The sequence below is a fragment of the Suricata suricatta genome, chromosome X (genome assembly GCF_006229205.1).
Source record: "Suricata suricatta isolate VVHF042 chromosome X, meerkat_22Aug2017_6uvM2_HiC, whole genome shotgun sequence".
Lineage (NCBI taxonomy): Eukaryota > Metazoa > Chordata > Mammalia > Carnivora > Herpestidae > Suricata > Suricata suricatta.
The window spans coordinates 76,183,046-76,197,618 of record NC_043717.1 but is presented as its reverse complement, the minus strand read 5'-3'; the positions used below and the strand labels follow the sequence as shown (position 1 = coordinate 76,197,618).

The following is a 14,573-nucleotide window of genomic DNA, read 5'->3' as shown; positions in this document are numbered from 1 at the left end:
TTTAAGGCCAAATGGAGTGGTCCACTAGGAATTGAAAGCAGTTTGTTTGGCTCTAGAGCCTGCACTTTTAAAGACTATACCATGGAGCCTACTATGTACCAACCACAACAATAGGCACTATATACATAGGAAATGTGGTATGTAAATTAAACTGCTTTTAAGATGACCATGAAGGGAGCCTGAGTGGCTCACTCTGTTAGGCTTCTGACTTCAGCATGGGTCATGATTTCTCAGTTCTTGGGTTTGAGCCCCATGTCAGGTTCCATGACAGCATGGAGCCTGCTTTGGATGCTCTGTCTCCCTCTCTCTCTGCCTCTTTCCTGTTCATTGTGTTTCTCTCTCAAAAAATAAATGAGCTTAAAAGAAAGATGATCACAAACTGATGTTTTTAAGTGCTCCTCAGAGTTATCACCTCAAAAAGTTATGCTGATTCCTATAATGCTGTCATGAATAATCCACTTAAGAAGTTTTCTCATGCAATCTTCACAACACCATGTGAGAAAGAATGGCTATTAATATTTCCATTTGAGAAATAAAGCTGGTGAAGCTCAGGGAGGTTAAATGTCTTGCCCCAGTATCTCATGTTTGTGGATAGGGAGACTTAATATGGTTAAGATGACAATACTCCCCAAAATGATTTACACATTTAATACAATCCCTACCAAAATACTAGGTGTCTTTTTTTTTTTTTTTTTTTTGCAGAGGTTAGCAAGCTGATCGTAAAATTCATACGGAAATGTATGGAATCCAGAATAGCCAAAATAGTCTTGAAAAAAGAACAAAGTTGGAGCACTCACATTTTGATTTCAAAACATACTACAAAGTAACAGTAATCAAGACAGTGTGATCTGGCATAGAATATAGATATAGACACATTGATCAATGAAACAGAATTGAGAATCTAGAAAGAAAGCCATACATTTATGGCTGATTGGTTTTTGGCAAGGTGCCAATATAATTCATTGGAGAAGAATGGTCTTTTCAATAAATGGTTCTAAGACAATTGGATATCCACATGGAAAAGAATGAAGTTAGACCCCTACCTTACACCATATAAAAACTAATTCAAACTGACTCACAAACCTAAATGTAATGGCTAGAACTATAAAATTCTTAAAAGCAAACAGAGATGCAAACCTTTATAAACCTGAATTGGAAATTTCTTAGATATGACAACAAAAGCACAAAAAACAAACAAACAAAGGAAAAAATAGGTAAGTTGGACTTCATTGAAATTAAAAGCATTTGTGCTTCAAAGGACACCATCAAGAAAGTGAAAGGACAATGCACAGAATGGGAGAAAATATTTGCAAATAGTATATTTGATATGGGACTTGTATCCTGAATGTATAAAGAACAATTAAAATTCAACAATAAAAAGATAAATAACCTAATTTTAAAATAGGCAAAGTGGGGCGCCTGGGTGGCTCAGTTGGTTAAGCCTCCGACTTTGGCTCAGGTCAGATCTCACATTCGTGGGTTTGAGCCCCGCGTCAGGCTCTGTGCTGACAGCTAGCTCAGAGCCTGGAGCCTGCTTCTGGTTCTGTGTCTCCTTCTCTCTCTGCCCCTCCCCCTCTCATGCTCTGTCTCTCTCTGTATCAAAAATAAATAAAACATTAAAAAAATTTTTTAAAAATAAAATAGGCAAAGAATATGAATAAAAATTTCACCAAAGAAAGCTGTAGAAATAGCCAGTGAGCACATGAAAAGATGATCAACAACATTAGTTATTAGGGAAATGCATTTCAAAACACAAGATACCATCTCACAACCAGTAGGATGGTGATAATTTAAAAATCCCAGAAAATAACAAGTTTTGTTGAGTACTTGGAGATATTCAAACCCTCACACAATGCCGGTGGGAATGTGAAATGGTACAGTTCCTCAAAAAGTTAAACATTGGAGTTAGCATGTGACCCAACAATTCCACTTCTAGGTATATAGCCAAGATAATTGAAAACATATGTTGACAAAAATATTTGTACCTGAATGTTTACATTACATATCCCACAATAATCAAAATATGGGAAAAAACCAAATGTCCATCCACTGATGAGTGGATAGACAAAATCAGTATGTCAATACAATGGAATAATATTCAGCAATACAAAGGAATGATATATACTACAACAGGGACAAATCTCAAAAACATTATGCCAAGTGAAAGAAGCTGATCACATACTGTATAACTCCATTTATAGGAAAAGCCCAGAATAAGTAAATTCATAGATACAGAAAGTAAATTAGTGGTTTCCAAGGACTGACAGGTTTGTGGGGAAACGGCAAGCTGCTGCTAATGGGCATGGGGTTTTTATTTCCAGAATAATAAAAATACTGTGGAATTGGTCGTGATGGTTGCAGGACACCGTGACTATATTTTAAACCTTGAATTTTGCACTTTAAAAGGGTGATTTTTTTTTTGTGGTATGTAAACTATATCTCAATAAAGTTGTTGTTAAGAAAGCAACTTGCTGAAAGTCAAGGAGTTCATGCAAAACGGAGCTGAGACTTTCATCCAGCAAAGCTCTAACTTGTATTTTGAATCCTCATTAGTTATTCTAAAAACACGACTTGTGATAGGCTTGCTTTGATCAAAATTCTCTGGGGGCCTTCTCATTAAAGAGAAAAAATCCTAATCACAACAGTACAACCGTCAACCTCCTTTGATCTTGCAATCTTAATTTCCACTAATAATTCACACCTTGAACATTAACTGAATCCCTAGTATGACTACCTTCACTTGCCAGGACCAAGGGTGGAAAGTTTGGGTACCTGTTCTCAAGGATTTAACGTAGTATATGGGGTTATAAACTTCACTCAAATAACTACAATTAGTCATTTAGGCTACAATTAAAATGAGGCTGCAATTAGTATTGTGGTAATTCAGAAAAGGAAGAGAACTTTCGGCCAGTATTCAAGTATATCTGTAAGTGAATGGAGTGGTAGAAGAGAAGGCATTATAGAGGAAATGGCATTTGCATTTGGCCTTAACAAGGAAAGGTCTCATCACCCTGCAACAAGGATAGGCAAAGGTAGTAGAACACAGGGCATCTCTGGGAGACAGCAAAAGGTCTGGCTAGGAATAGAATGGGTATAAAGAGGAGTGTTATGAGAGAGAATGGGAAGGTGGGATGGAGCCAGATCATGGAAGATCTGGATTACCAACATATGGTGTTTGGGCTGTAGACAGATGTGGTGTAATAAGACCATGGTTTTTGGACATAAACTGAGTTTAAATTGTGGCTCCATTACTGAGTAGGCTGGTGACCTTCAGTAAATTGTTCTTTCTAACTTTCAAAAAGGGAATAAGGATAGCTACCTCATCTTGGTTGTGAAAACGAAACGGAGTAAGAGTAGCTATTATGCATTAGGAGGAGAACCAGTGGTAGATGTGGAGGGGGTAAGGATGGAGGAGGAGATTAAAGCCCCGCTTTAGAAAGGCTCATCTCTCAGCGGAGGAAAGAGGAAAGAACTGGATTCTCATTCAAGTGAGAGGTTACAGACATTGATGCCAAAACTGCAGCTGCCAAAGGATCCCTTACACTGATGAGATCCCAAACATGGATGGTGATATCCAAAGACTTTCCCAAAGTGGAATCAATAAGAAGAGCTGCACGAAGCAAGGAATTAAAAAAAAAAAAAAAGACATCAAAGAGGACTCTGGGCTTTTGAACTTAACTGCATAAGAATTACATTGCCATTAACAGAGCCAGGAAAGTCAGAAGCAGAACAGGTTTGGCATGAGCGGGGGATGTGCTAGGATTTTGGACTTCTGTGGGGAAATAGTAATTTGATGGAGAGTGGGAGACAATACGAGATTTGGAAACCATGGTGTGTGTGTGGGGGGGGACTGGAGAAGATGCTAAGGCACTTTTAGGAGGTCTTGGGTTGGGAATTTAGGGTAGCCTCAAAGGCACTAGAGCCCTGCCTCAGAAAGGTAGAGAGGAAGGTGCGTGGGAGGTGTTTCAGAATCAATTTGGCATGTTTGAGAATTTGCCTCCAGCAGGCCAGGACAGTTCCCAAGAGAGAAGCACAGGTTGTGAAGAGAACAACTTCTTCCGGAACTCTGTACTTCTCTGTAGTACATGGCCTCCAGCAACTCATACAGAATTAGAATACAGAATTCCAGCTACTACTACAGTATGATAGCTCAGCTAGATTGCAGGGTTTAATACATTTTTTACGGGCTGGATGGGAACCTGAGAATTAATGCATAACACTAATTCTACAGGAAAAATGTGTTTTGCGTTCCAAACCATTAAGCCTTTGGAACACATTTCATTTGTAAGCTGGGGACTGCATGTATTAAAATAATAGTTATAATCTTGTTCCACTGGATTCAGCCTTTCTAAAAAAGCTATATGGTGGGACACCTGGTTGGTTCAGTTGGTTAAGCATCCGACCTCAGCTCAGGTCATGATCTCACAGTTTGTGAGTTCAAGCCCCACATCAGGCTCTGGCCTGACAGCCAGAGCCTGGAGCCTGCTTCAGATTCTGTATCTCCCTCTCTCTCTGCCCCTTTCCCACTCACACTCTGTCTCTGTCTATTTTCAAAAATGAATAAATGTTTAAAAAATTTTAAAGCTATATGGTATTTAAAGCATATAGGAACAAATCTGTTTTGCATGTGGAGGTTCCAGTATCAGCTTCATCAGCTGGTTGGTGTCTGGACCATCTGGTCTTGATTAGAGATGCAGGTCAGCCACGGATCCTGAAGGGATCATGCCAAGTCACTTTGTAACAGGTGTTGGCTGCTTCAGTCATAGCCCCTAGGCTCCTATCTAGGAGGAGGCCCATGTGTTAGTAATTACCCCTCCTTTTTTAAATGTTTATTTATTTCTGAGAGAGAGAGAGAGAGAGAGAGAGAGAGGAAGGGCAGAGAGAGGGGGACATACGGAATCTGAAGCAGGCTCCAGGCTCTGAGAGGGGGCTCAAATTCATGAACTGTGAGATAGGACCTAAGTTGAAGTCCTATGCTCAACTGACTGAACCACCATTCTCCTAGGAAAGCCTTTCTTTCTAGGAAAAGTCAGTTGGTAGAGGGCTGTTTTGGGTTAGTTGCCATTCTTCAGGCCTGGGAACATGATGGATATTTAGTACCCCTGTCAGGATCCTTCTGTACCCTGATGTATGGAATGTCTCTGTAATGTCCACTGACTCGCAACTCAGTTTGCTATAGTCCCACCATGTCAATTAGCCCACTGGCAATGCCCCCGATCTCTCCATGCCCTTCTTATTTAACATTAGCTTTTTTTTTTTTTTTGCCACCCCGGAGCTAATTAACAATTAACTGACAGTGGAGATCACACTAATGCTGAAGGAGGAAGCAACATTAGTCCCTATATTGCTGAACCAGGGCCTTGCCTCTTGTAGCCATTCTTCTTTTAATGGGGTTGAGTCAGAAGAGAAACACAGGATATAGAGTATTTCTCAGAAACGATAAAGTAACTCCTGTCTAGACACACTTGTATGTAGTTTCTCATTTTCTTCTGCTAGTTCCACACTGCACAGTACATTTCTAGGAAAGCAAAATAGTGCCAGACTGGGTTGACTGTTAGATATGAACATTTCAAGGACAATAGTAGAAATCACATCAAAATTAAAATGATATTGCATTTAAGAAGGATGGGCGCTTGAGTGGCTCAGCCGGTTGAGCGTCCAACTCTTGGTTTTGGCTCAGGTCATGATCTTGAGGTTCATGGGTTCTTGATCAAGCATCACAGGTACCCTTTGACATTCCTATGCTTTAAGGCAGTAAACAAAAAACACATGAGCCAGATCACTGTCCAGCTTTAAGTAGAACTGATTGCTCTTTCCTCCATCAGATCAGAGTAATTTGCAGCATTGAATTATAGATATTCCATAACTAAATATTCTGGAGTCAAATCTACTAGATTATAATTTTTTTCTTTAAAAATTTTTTTCGATGTTTTATTTATTTTTGAGAGAATGGGGCACCTGGGTAGCTCAGTTGGTTAAGTGTCCAGCTTCGGCTCAGATCACAATCTCACGGTTCGTGGGTTTCAGCCCTGCGTCGGGCTCTGTGCTGACAGCTAGCTCAGAGCCTGGAGCCTGCTTCAGATTCTGTGTCTCCCTCTCTCTCTGACCCTCCCCTGCTCGTGCTGTCTTTCTCTGTCTCTCAAAAATAAATAAAAAACATTAAAAAATAGTTTTGAGAGAGAAACAGCATGAGCAGGGGAGGGTCAGAGAGAGAGGGAGACAGAATCTGAAAACAGGCTCCAGGCTCTGAGCTAGCTGTCAGCACAGAGCCTGATGCGGGACTCAAACCCAGCAACGGTGAGATCATGACCTGAGCCAAAGTTGGATGCTTAACCGACTGAGCCACCCAGGCGCCCCTAGATTATAATTTTGATTTTTCATCAAATAATTCCTCTTGATTTACCAGCATCAAGTATAGGTATGGGCACAAAAATGTACTCAGTTCCATTCAGCAATGTGCCTATCATATTTTAGATACTCTACTAAGCACTGAGGGATGCATTATACATGGTCTCTGTCCTCAGGATGCTTCTGGGATAGTGACAAAAGTAGAAACGAAAATGGATTTCAATATAATGTGTTAGCAACACACATGAGGTGTAATAGGTGCACTTTAGAGGAGCACTTAGCCCAACCTGGCAATTCAAGGAAGATTGCCTGAAGGAGATAACATATGACTGACCCTTGAAGTAATACTTAGGAATAGGGAGGGGGAAAAAAGATGGGAGAAGCTTTCTAGGCAGCACAAATGATGTAATCATAGGTATTAGGCATCATGAAGGGTGCAAGTAACTAGAAGCAGTCTGAATTATTGAAGTACACCACACAGTTAAGAGCATGAGTGACAAAAGATGGAGCTTAGAGGGGCACTGGCTGGCTCAGTCAGAAGAATGTGTGACTCTTGATCTCGGGGTAGTTGGTTCGAGTACCACGTGGGGTGTAGAAGTTACTTAAATAAAACTTCAAAAATAGATAGGACATAGAAGATCTGCTAGAGAATTGGGGCTTTATCCTATAGTTGTGGGGGAGCTATTTAAGAATCTAAATCATGAGAGACTACTGATTACCAAAAATGAACCGAGGGCTGAAGGGGGAGGGGGGAGGGGGAAAGGGGGTAATGGTCATGGAGGGGGGCACTTGTGGGGAGAAGCACTGGGTGTTATATGGAAACCAATTTGATAATAAACCATTATAAAAAAATAAAGAGACCTACAGAAAAAAAAGAAGATGTGGTTTATATATACAATAGAATACTGCATGGCAATGAGAAAGAATGAAATATGGCCATTTGTAACAAAGTGGATGGACGTCAAGGGTGTCATGCTAAGTGAAATAAGTCAGGCAGAGGACAGATACCATATGTTTTCACTCATAGGTCTAACAGGAGAAACTTGATAGGGAACCATGGGAAGGGGAAGGGGGCAGAGAATTAGGGAGAGGGAGGGAAGCAAATCATGAGAGACTCGAATACTGAAAAAAAAAACTGAGGGCTGAAGAGGAAAGGAGAAAGAAGAAGGAGGGTGATGGTCATGGAGGGGGGGCACTTGTGGGGAAGAGAACTTGATATTAAACTATAAGAACTAACTTGACAATAAACTATAAATTTAAAAAAAAGAATCTAAAGCCATGGATTATTTGTTATTCAGACTCTACATATGAATGGGGATCAGGAAATCAAGTGTATTTACATACACACATGCATGAACATTTAAGTGCTGCCTTTTGGAAAGATCACAAATGTGGTCAAAGATTTATGAACAAGGATATTGATAAAACATTATTTATAAATGGTGAGAAATTAGAAATCATTTAAATGCCCAGTGGTAGGGAGATGACAAAATGGACCAAGATACAGCCACAAGTAGAGAATTATGCTGCCCTTAAAAAGTCATCCTTTGGGCGGCGCCTGGGTGGCTCAGTCAGTTGAGTGACCAACTCTTGATTTCAGCTCAGGTCATGATCCCAGGTTTGTAGGATCAAGCCCCACATTGGGCTCCTGGCTAGGTATGAAGCCTGCTTAAGATTCTCTCTGTCTGTCTGTCTGTCTGTCTGTCTCTCTCTACCCCCATCCCCCATTTTGCATACTTTGTCTCTCTAAAATAAAAATTAAATCATACTGTGGGAGAGTGGATAGTTATATAGAAAATACCAGTGAAATACAACCTGAAGAATGCAAGATACAAAACAACAAATAGAGTATGATCTCAATTTGAGGAAACATACACATATAACCAACACACACATACATGCACATGCACATGTGCACGTGCGTGCACACACACACACACACAAGAAATCCATGGACTTGCTGGTCATATCTTAGATTTTTTCTCTTCTTTTACCCTTCTATTTTTTAAATGTTTTCTACAGTAGACATGTGCTATATGTGTTCTATAAAAATAGCACTAAATATTATTTGAAAGATCAGAGATATAGACAGTGGTAATGGGGAAAAGCTTCCTTTAGACTCATCTCTTCTTGTCTTTCTGAATTTTCTTTCTTTTTTGTTGTTGGTCATATTCACTCAATCCATGAGAAACATGGATGATTTGGAGAGGCTTTTATGAAGTTTAACAGAGTTGATTAAAGGGCTAGCACATAGAGCTCGTTAGGGATGTTTCAAAGAACAAGGACTGTGGGGAAGAAAACTGACAGAGATGGAATATGAACCGTTACCAACTGGAAGATATTCAATGGGAAGACTAAAACGAAAGAACAGAAGATTACATTGCAGCTGGAGGGATTTAGGATCGAGCTATTGCAAACACTCTTGGTAGCGCAAATTGTGAAACCATCAAGTGGGTCACCAAGAACGGATTAGTTACTCAGCTGTGTGGGGTGATTTTCAGTCTAGATTTATTTAAAGGTAGGGGGATAGATGAAATGACCTCATGCAATCTTTTTCAGCCACAAAATCCTATCATGTTGGAGCAGGAGTTAGAGAATGGTGGTAACATCTTTTCAAAGGGAGAATGGGCAACTAGAAGTGAATGGGAGTGTGAGCCAGTTATATTTTCATTCATCTCTTCTGCCATGTATAGTAGTAAAAGATTTGGGTATAATCAGGGCACGATCAAATATTATCTATATCAACATGTAATGATGATAAAGGGAGATTTTTTTTTGAGATTTGTTTTTGCCATGCTGCAATGAATAAACCTCCAAAATGTCATTTCAGATTAGTCCTTTACTAGGTCTTAAAATATACCATCCCCAAGGACTTCTAAGTGACAGAATCCTGCAAATGGTGTCTTGGAACTGGAGCCCTGGGAGGTTGGCGCAGGCCCAGGGACCCATTTAGCTGAGACTATGTTCTGAAATTACCCTGATTTTAAAGCAGAGTTTCTAAGCACTAGATATCATGCCAACTCAATGACTCGGCTCTGCAAACTTAACAGGAACTCAGAAGGCCTGTTGCAGCAACTGTGAGTTATTGCTGTCGTTCAGCTAGGGAATTGTTACTGTGAGTTACAGGTCTCTGTGCCCCAGACAAAAACACTGAGCCCAAAGGGAGTGCTGATATCTGAGCAGGGGAAAAGGGCAAGGACCCTAAAAGCACCCGAGGGTGAGGACCTTCTTAAGTGTCAGCTCAGGAGCAATGAGAAAGTCACCCCATATTTCTGAGGGATTTCTGCGACAGACGAATGGAGACCTGAAATCTCTTTAACATGGAAAAGGGCGTTCTTTAATTCTGCAACCAGAGCTAAAGACTGCTTAGCAGACACTCTTGGGACAAGGAATGGGGTGATGGCATAATTCAGCTATACTGAGGTACATGTGCAGACAAGGGCTCTAATGGGTAGCTACTTGAGGTAGAGGCCCTGCACTTTCTTCAGGAATGGGGGTTCAGCACAGAATCAGGGAGAGGCACTGGAAGGGTCTGGGGTACCTCTCCTCCTTCCAACCTTGGCCCTAGGGCAGCACATCAGTGCAAGTGCACGTGTTTATGGGCATGGGTGCCCCTGCATGAGTGCACATGGGCACAGGCTCATTATATTGAACGATTATAAAGAAACATTAACACTTGCTGAACACCCAAGTATGCTAGACACTGTAATACGTGTTCTTTCACCCAGTCCTTGTAAAGTAGTTATTATCTCCAGGATGCCTGGGGGCTCAGTCAGTTGAGCATCTGACTCTTGATTTTGGCTCAGTTTCATGATTCAAGGGTCATGAGATTGAGCCCTTCATCAGGTTAGAGCCTGCTTAAGATTCTCTCTCTCTCTCTCTCTCTCTCTCTCTCTCTCTCCCTGCCCCTCTCCCCTGCTCACATGTTCTCGCTCTTTAAAATAAAAAAAAGTAGTTATTATCCTTATAGTGAGAAAACTGTGGCTCAGCGGGGTAAAATTGCTTGGTCAAGGTTTTAGAATATAAAGGAGTAAAACCAGGTTGGGGTGTGGCCTGGGCGTCCAACTTCGATACATAGCATCTCCAAAGGAGGTAATAGAAATTGCAGTCCAGTCTATGTGTGCATTAAAAGTGTTAATTTGTTGGAGCACGTGAGTGTCTCAGTTGATTAAGTGTCTGACTTTGACTCAGATCATGATCTCACAGTTTATGGATTCAAGCCCTTTGTCAGGCTCTGTGCTCACAACCTGTAGCCTGCTTTGGATTCTGTCTCTCTGTCTCTCTGTCTCTCTCTCTCTCTCCCCCCCCACTTGTTCTCTCTCTCTCTCAAAAATAAATAAAACATTAAAAAAATTAATGTGTAAATTTGTTAAACATAATCATTTAGAATAATTTACACTTTTCATGACTTCTGTCATATCTGTTGCTTCTATTATACCAAGAGTCAGTAAAATGAACTTAACTGAGCCTCCCTGGACCTCCGAGAGGTTCTGTGTCTGCTGCTTTGAGGAATGACCAGCTGGTCAACACATGATTTCTCTAGAATGCAGATCTGATCTTGTCAATCACCTATTTAAACTCCTTCAATGGCTTCTAATTTCTTCTACTTAAAGACTACATTCTTTAGCTTTGTCTTTGATGTCTCAACTCACCTGACCTGCCTGATCACATCTGCTATTTTACCTCATACGCCCTCTGAGAGCCCAGCCAAACCTCTGACTGGCTGCTCCCCCAATTTGTTATCTCCTTTGATAACTCCACGGCCTGACAATTTCAGTCCCTCCTCCTGGAATCTCTCGTCCTACTGCTCTACCTGGGTAACTGTCACTCCTCCTCTAAAATCACTGTTAAAGGTGCCAGAATGGGATAGGGACGAAGATGTGAAATTCAGTTTAAAGGCAGCAATATCAGGTTTAACTACATATAGTCAAAACTATCCTTGAAAATTTACTAACCTGTCCCAAAGTACGTAATGCATGGTTTTGTTTATACAGTCTTGTACATAAATATTTATGTGAAAAATATACATCATTAAACACTGGAGTCACATTCAGAGCAGTGCAGTCAAATGCTAAGACTGCGAGGAGTGGGGAACGGAAATCCCATGAGGGAATCACAAATGTATTTCTGCCTTCTTATGATCAATTAACTCTGGGACTCACCGAGTCTTCCTGGTAGCCTGAATTGTTACAATTGTTCTCTCTCTTTCTGTCTGCCTTTCTTTTTTCAACCTAGATTCACCCTTGTAATACTATCTCACTAGAGCTAACTAGTCTGTGAACCTTTTCCTGACTCCCTTAGACAGTATCAGCATCATAGAGTTCTTTTGTTTTAAATTCCAGTGTAGTTAATATACAGTGTTATATTAGTTTCAGGTGTACAGTGTGGTAATTCATTCTCATAGAATGCTTTCTTTTAAAGTTTATTTATTTATTTTGAGAGAGAGAGAGAGGGAGACAGAGAGTCCCAAGCAGGCTCTGCACTGTCAGCATGGAGCCGGATGTGGGGCTTGAACCCACAACCTGAGTCAAAATCAAGAATCCGTTGCTCAAACAGCTGAGCCACCCAGGCACCACAGCTTCGCAGAATTCTATTCATATCTCTACCAAAGCACCTTTCAGGTCTTGTTAGAATTATCGAGGTATCTGTTTTCCTAAATGGACAGAGAACTCTCCCAGACATGATCCATATCATTTTTGATTCTTTACCCATAGCATCCAGGACACTTAAAAAATTTTTTTTGTTAACGTTTATTCATTTTTGAGAGACAGAGTATGAGTGTGGGAGTGGCAGAGAGAGAGGGAGACACAGAATCCAAAGCAGGCTCCAGGCTCTGAGCTGTCAGCACAGAGCCTGACGTGGGGCTCAAGCTCATGGACTGCAAGATCATGACCCGAGCTGAAGTTGGATACTTAACTGACTGAGCCACCCAGGCACCCCACATCCAGGACGGTTCTTAGCAAAGACAGGACCAGTACTTCTCAAAGCATATTCCGTTGACCAGCATCAGAATTACCTAGGGCACCTCTTAAAATGCAAATTCGTGAAAGAGAAATAACAATTTAAATTTAATTTTATTTAGTGTTCATTTTTTAAAGTTTATTTATTTTAAGAGATAGAGAATGCATATTTTAAGAGATAGAGAAAGCAGGGCAGGGGCAGAGAGTGAGAGAGAATCCCAAGCAGGCTCTATGCTGTCAGCTCAGCCGGGTATGGGGCTTGATCTCACAAACCATGAGAACATGATCTGAGCAGAAATCTAGAGTCCAATGCTAAACCGGCTGAGCCATCTTCCTCCCTTTTTAATACTGAATAATATTCCATTGTATGTTAGTATCATATTTTGTTTATACATTTATCTGTCTACGGACACTTGTATTGTTTCCACCTTTTGGCTATAATGAATAATGCCGCTATGAACACAGGTATACAAATATCTATTCGAGTCCCTGCTTTTAATTCTTTTGGGTATGTATCAGGAAGTGGAGTTGCTGGGTCATATGGTAATTCTATGTTTAATTTTTTTGAGGAATCACCATACTGATTTTTACAGAAGTTGCACCAAATGGAAATGAGGGTTCCAGCTTCTCCACTTCCTCACCAAAACTGATTATTTTTTCTTTGTTTTTCTTTTTAATAATAACCATCCTAATGGATATAAAGTGGTATCACACCATTATTTAAACTTGCATTTCCCCAAGGACTAGGAATTTGAGCATTTTTTTCATGTACTCACTGGACATTTGTATATATTATTTGGATAAATGTCTATTTGAATCCTTTCGCCCTTTTTAAATCAGGTGCTTTGGTTTTTTATTATTGAATTGTACTGAATGACACTTTTGAACTGCTGATTCAACCAACCTTGAAGCCTGCTCCGACTTTGAGCTCCCAGTTATATAATGTAAGTAAACTGCCTATGGTAGTCAGAATAATGGACCAACAAAGATGTCCACATCCTAATCCCTGGAATCTGTTAATATGTTCCCTTACATGACAAAAGGGAATTTGCACACATGATTAAGAATCTTGAGGAGATTATTGTGGATGTTCTTGGTGAGCCCAATATAATCACAAAGGTCTTTATGACAGGGAGGCAGCAGGGCCCGGGTCAGAGGAGAGGTAACAATGGAAACAAAGATCAGAGTGATGCCTGGCCATGAGCCAAAATATGTGGGCAGCCTAAAGCTGAAAAGGTAAAGGATGGATTTCCCCCTAGAGCCTCTAGAATGAATGTAGCTCTGCCAACATCTTTATTTTAGTTCTGTTTGACCCATTTCAGACTTCTGACCTCCAGAACTGTAAGATAATACATTTGTGTTGTTTTAAGCCTCTAGGTTTGTGGTAATTGGTTATAGCAGCAATAGGAAACTGATATACTACCTTATTGGTTAAGTCAGAATAGGCTTTAGGGTTGGTTGATTTAGCTTAAAAGTATGATCAAGTACAGCAGGTGGCTGAGTGGCCTAGTTGGTCATCAGCTCAGATCTTAATCTCAGGGTTGTCAATTCAAGCATTGGGCTCCACTCTGGGCGTGAAGCCTATTTAAGAGAAAGTATCATCAAGTACAACTCAACAATAAATAACCAAATCCCCTGCTTTAAAGGGGGGCAAAGGTTTTCTGTTATTTACAGCCAAAAACATCCTAATTGATACACCAGGTAAACCAGTCATAAAATAGCCCATCCCAGACTTTAAGTGAATTCTAACTGCATAGTGACAATGTTTAAGGGGGTTGATAATAGGTACTCCTTGCATACCAGGGGGCTGACTAGGAAGAGAAAAATAAATCTTAAAATATTTATTTATTTTTGAAAGAGAGACAGAGCATGAGCTGGGGAGGGGGAGAGAGAGAGGGAGACACAAATCTGAAGCAGGCTCCAGGCTCCAAGCTGTCAGCACAGAGCCTGGCATAGGGCTCGAACTCACTGACTGCGAGATCATGAGCTGAGCCCAAGTTGGATGCTTATCTGATTGAGTCACCCAGGTGCCCAGGAAGAGAAATTCTGATATACACTATGGTTAGAGAACAACTGGAATTACACTCAGACTTTTGATTAATGAATTAATGAGATTTTTTGTATAATTTGATGATTTGATTAAAATGATTATTAGCATTTCCTCCTTGGTTTAATGATTCTGTTGTATTGACCTGCAGGGGCTATATATTCTTCACCAGACTCTGGGTTGGTATGTGTATTTGAGAGTGAATATGCATAGAGGTT

General features: G+C 40.5%; 1 protein-coding gene across 2 annotated transcripts in view; it reads left to right on the top strand.

The window, feature by feature from the left end:
- Nucleotides 1–13,490: 13,490 nt before the first annotated feature.
- DCX (doublecortin) overlaps nt 13,491–14,573 on the top strand; it is a 162,636-nt gene continuing 161,553 nt past the window's right edge. The window contains exon 1 of one of the 2 annotated variants that reach the window (XM_029930322.1): nt 13,491–13,544. The gene's annotated coding sequence lies outside the window, so the exon portion shown is untranslated. Of the gene's footprint in view, nt 13,545–13,569; nt 13,650–14,573 lie in introns of those variants that run through there. The other variant, XM_029930323.1, reaches the window with a different exon arrangement.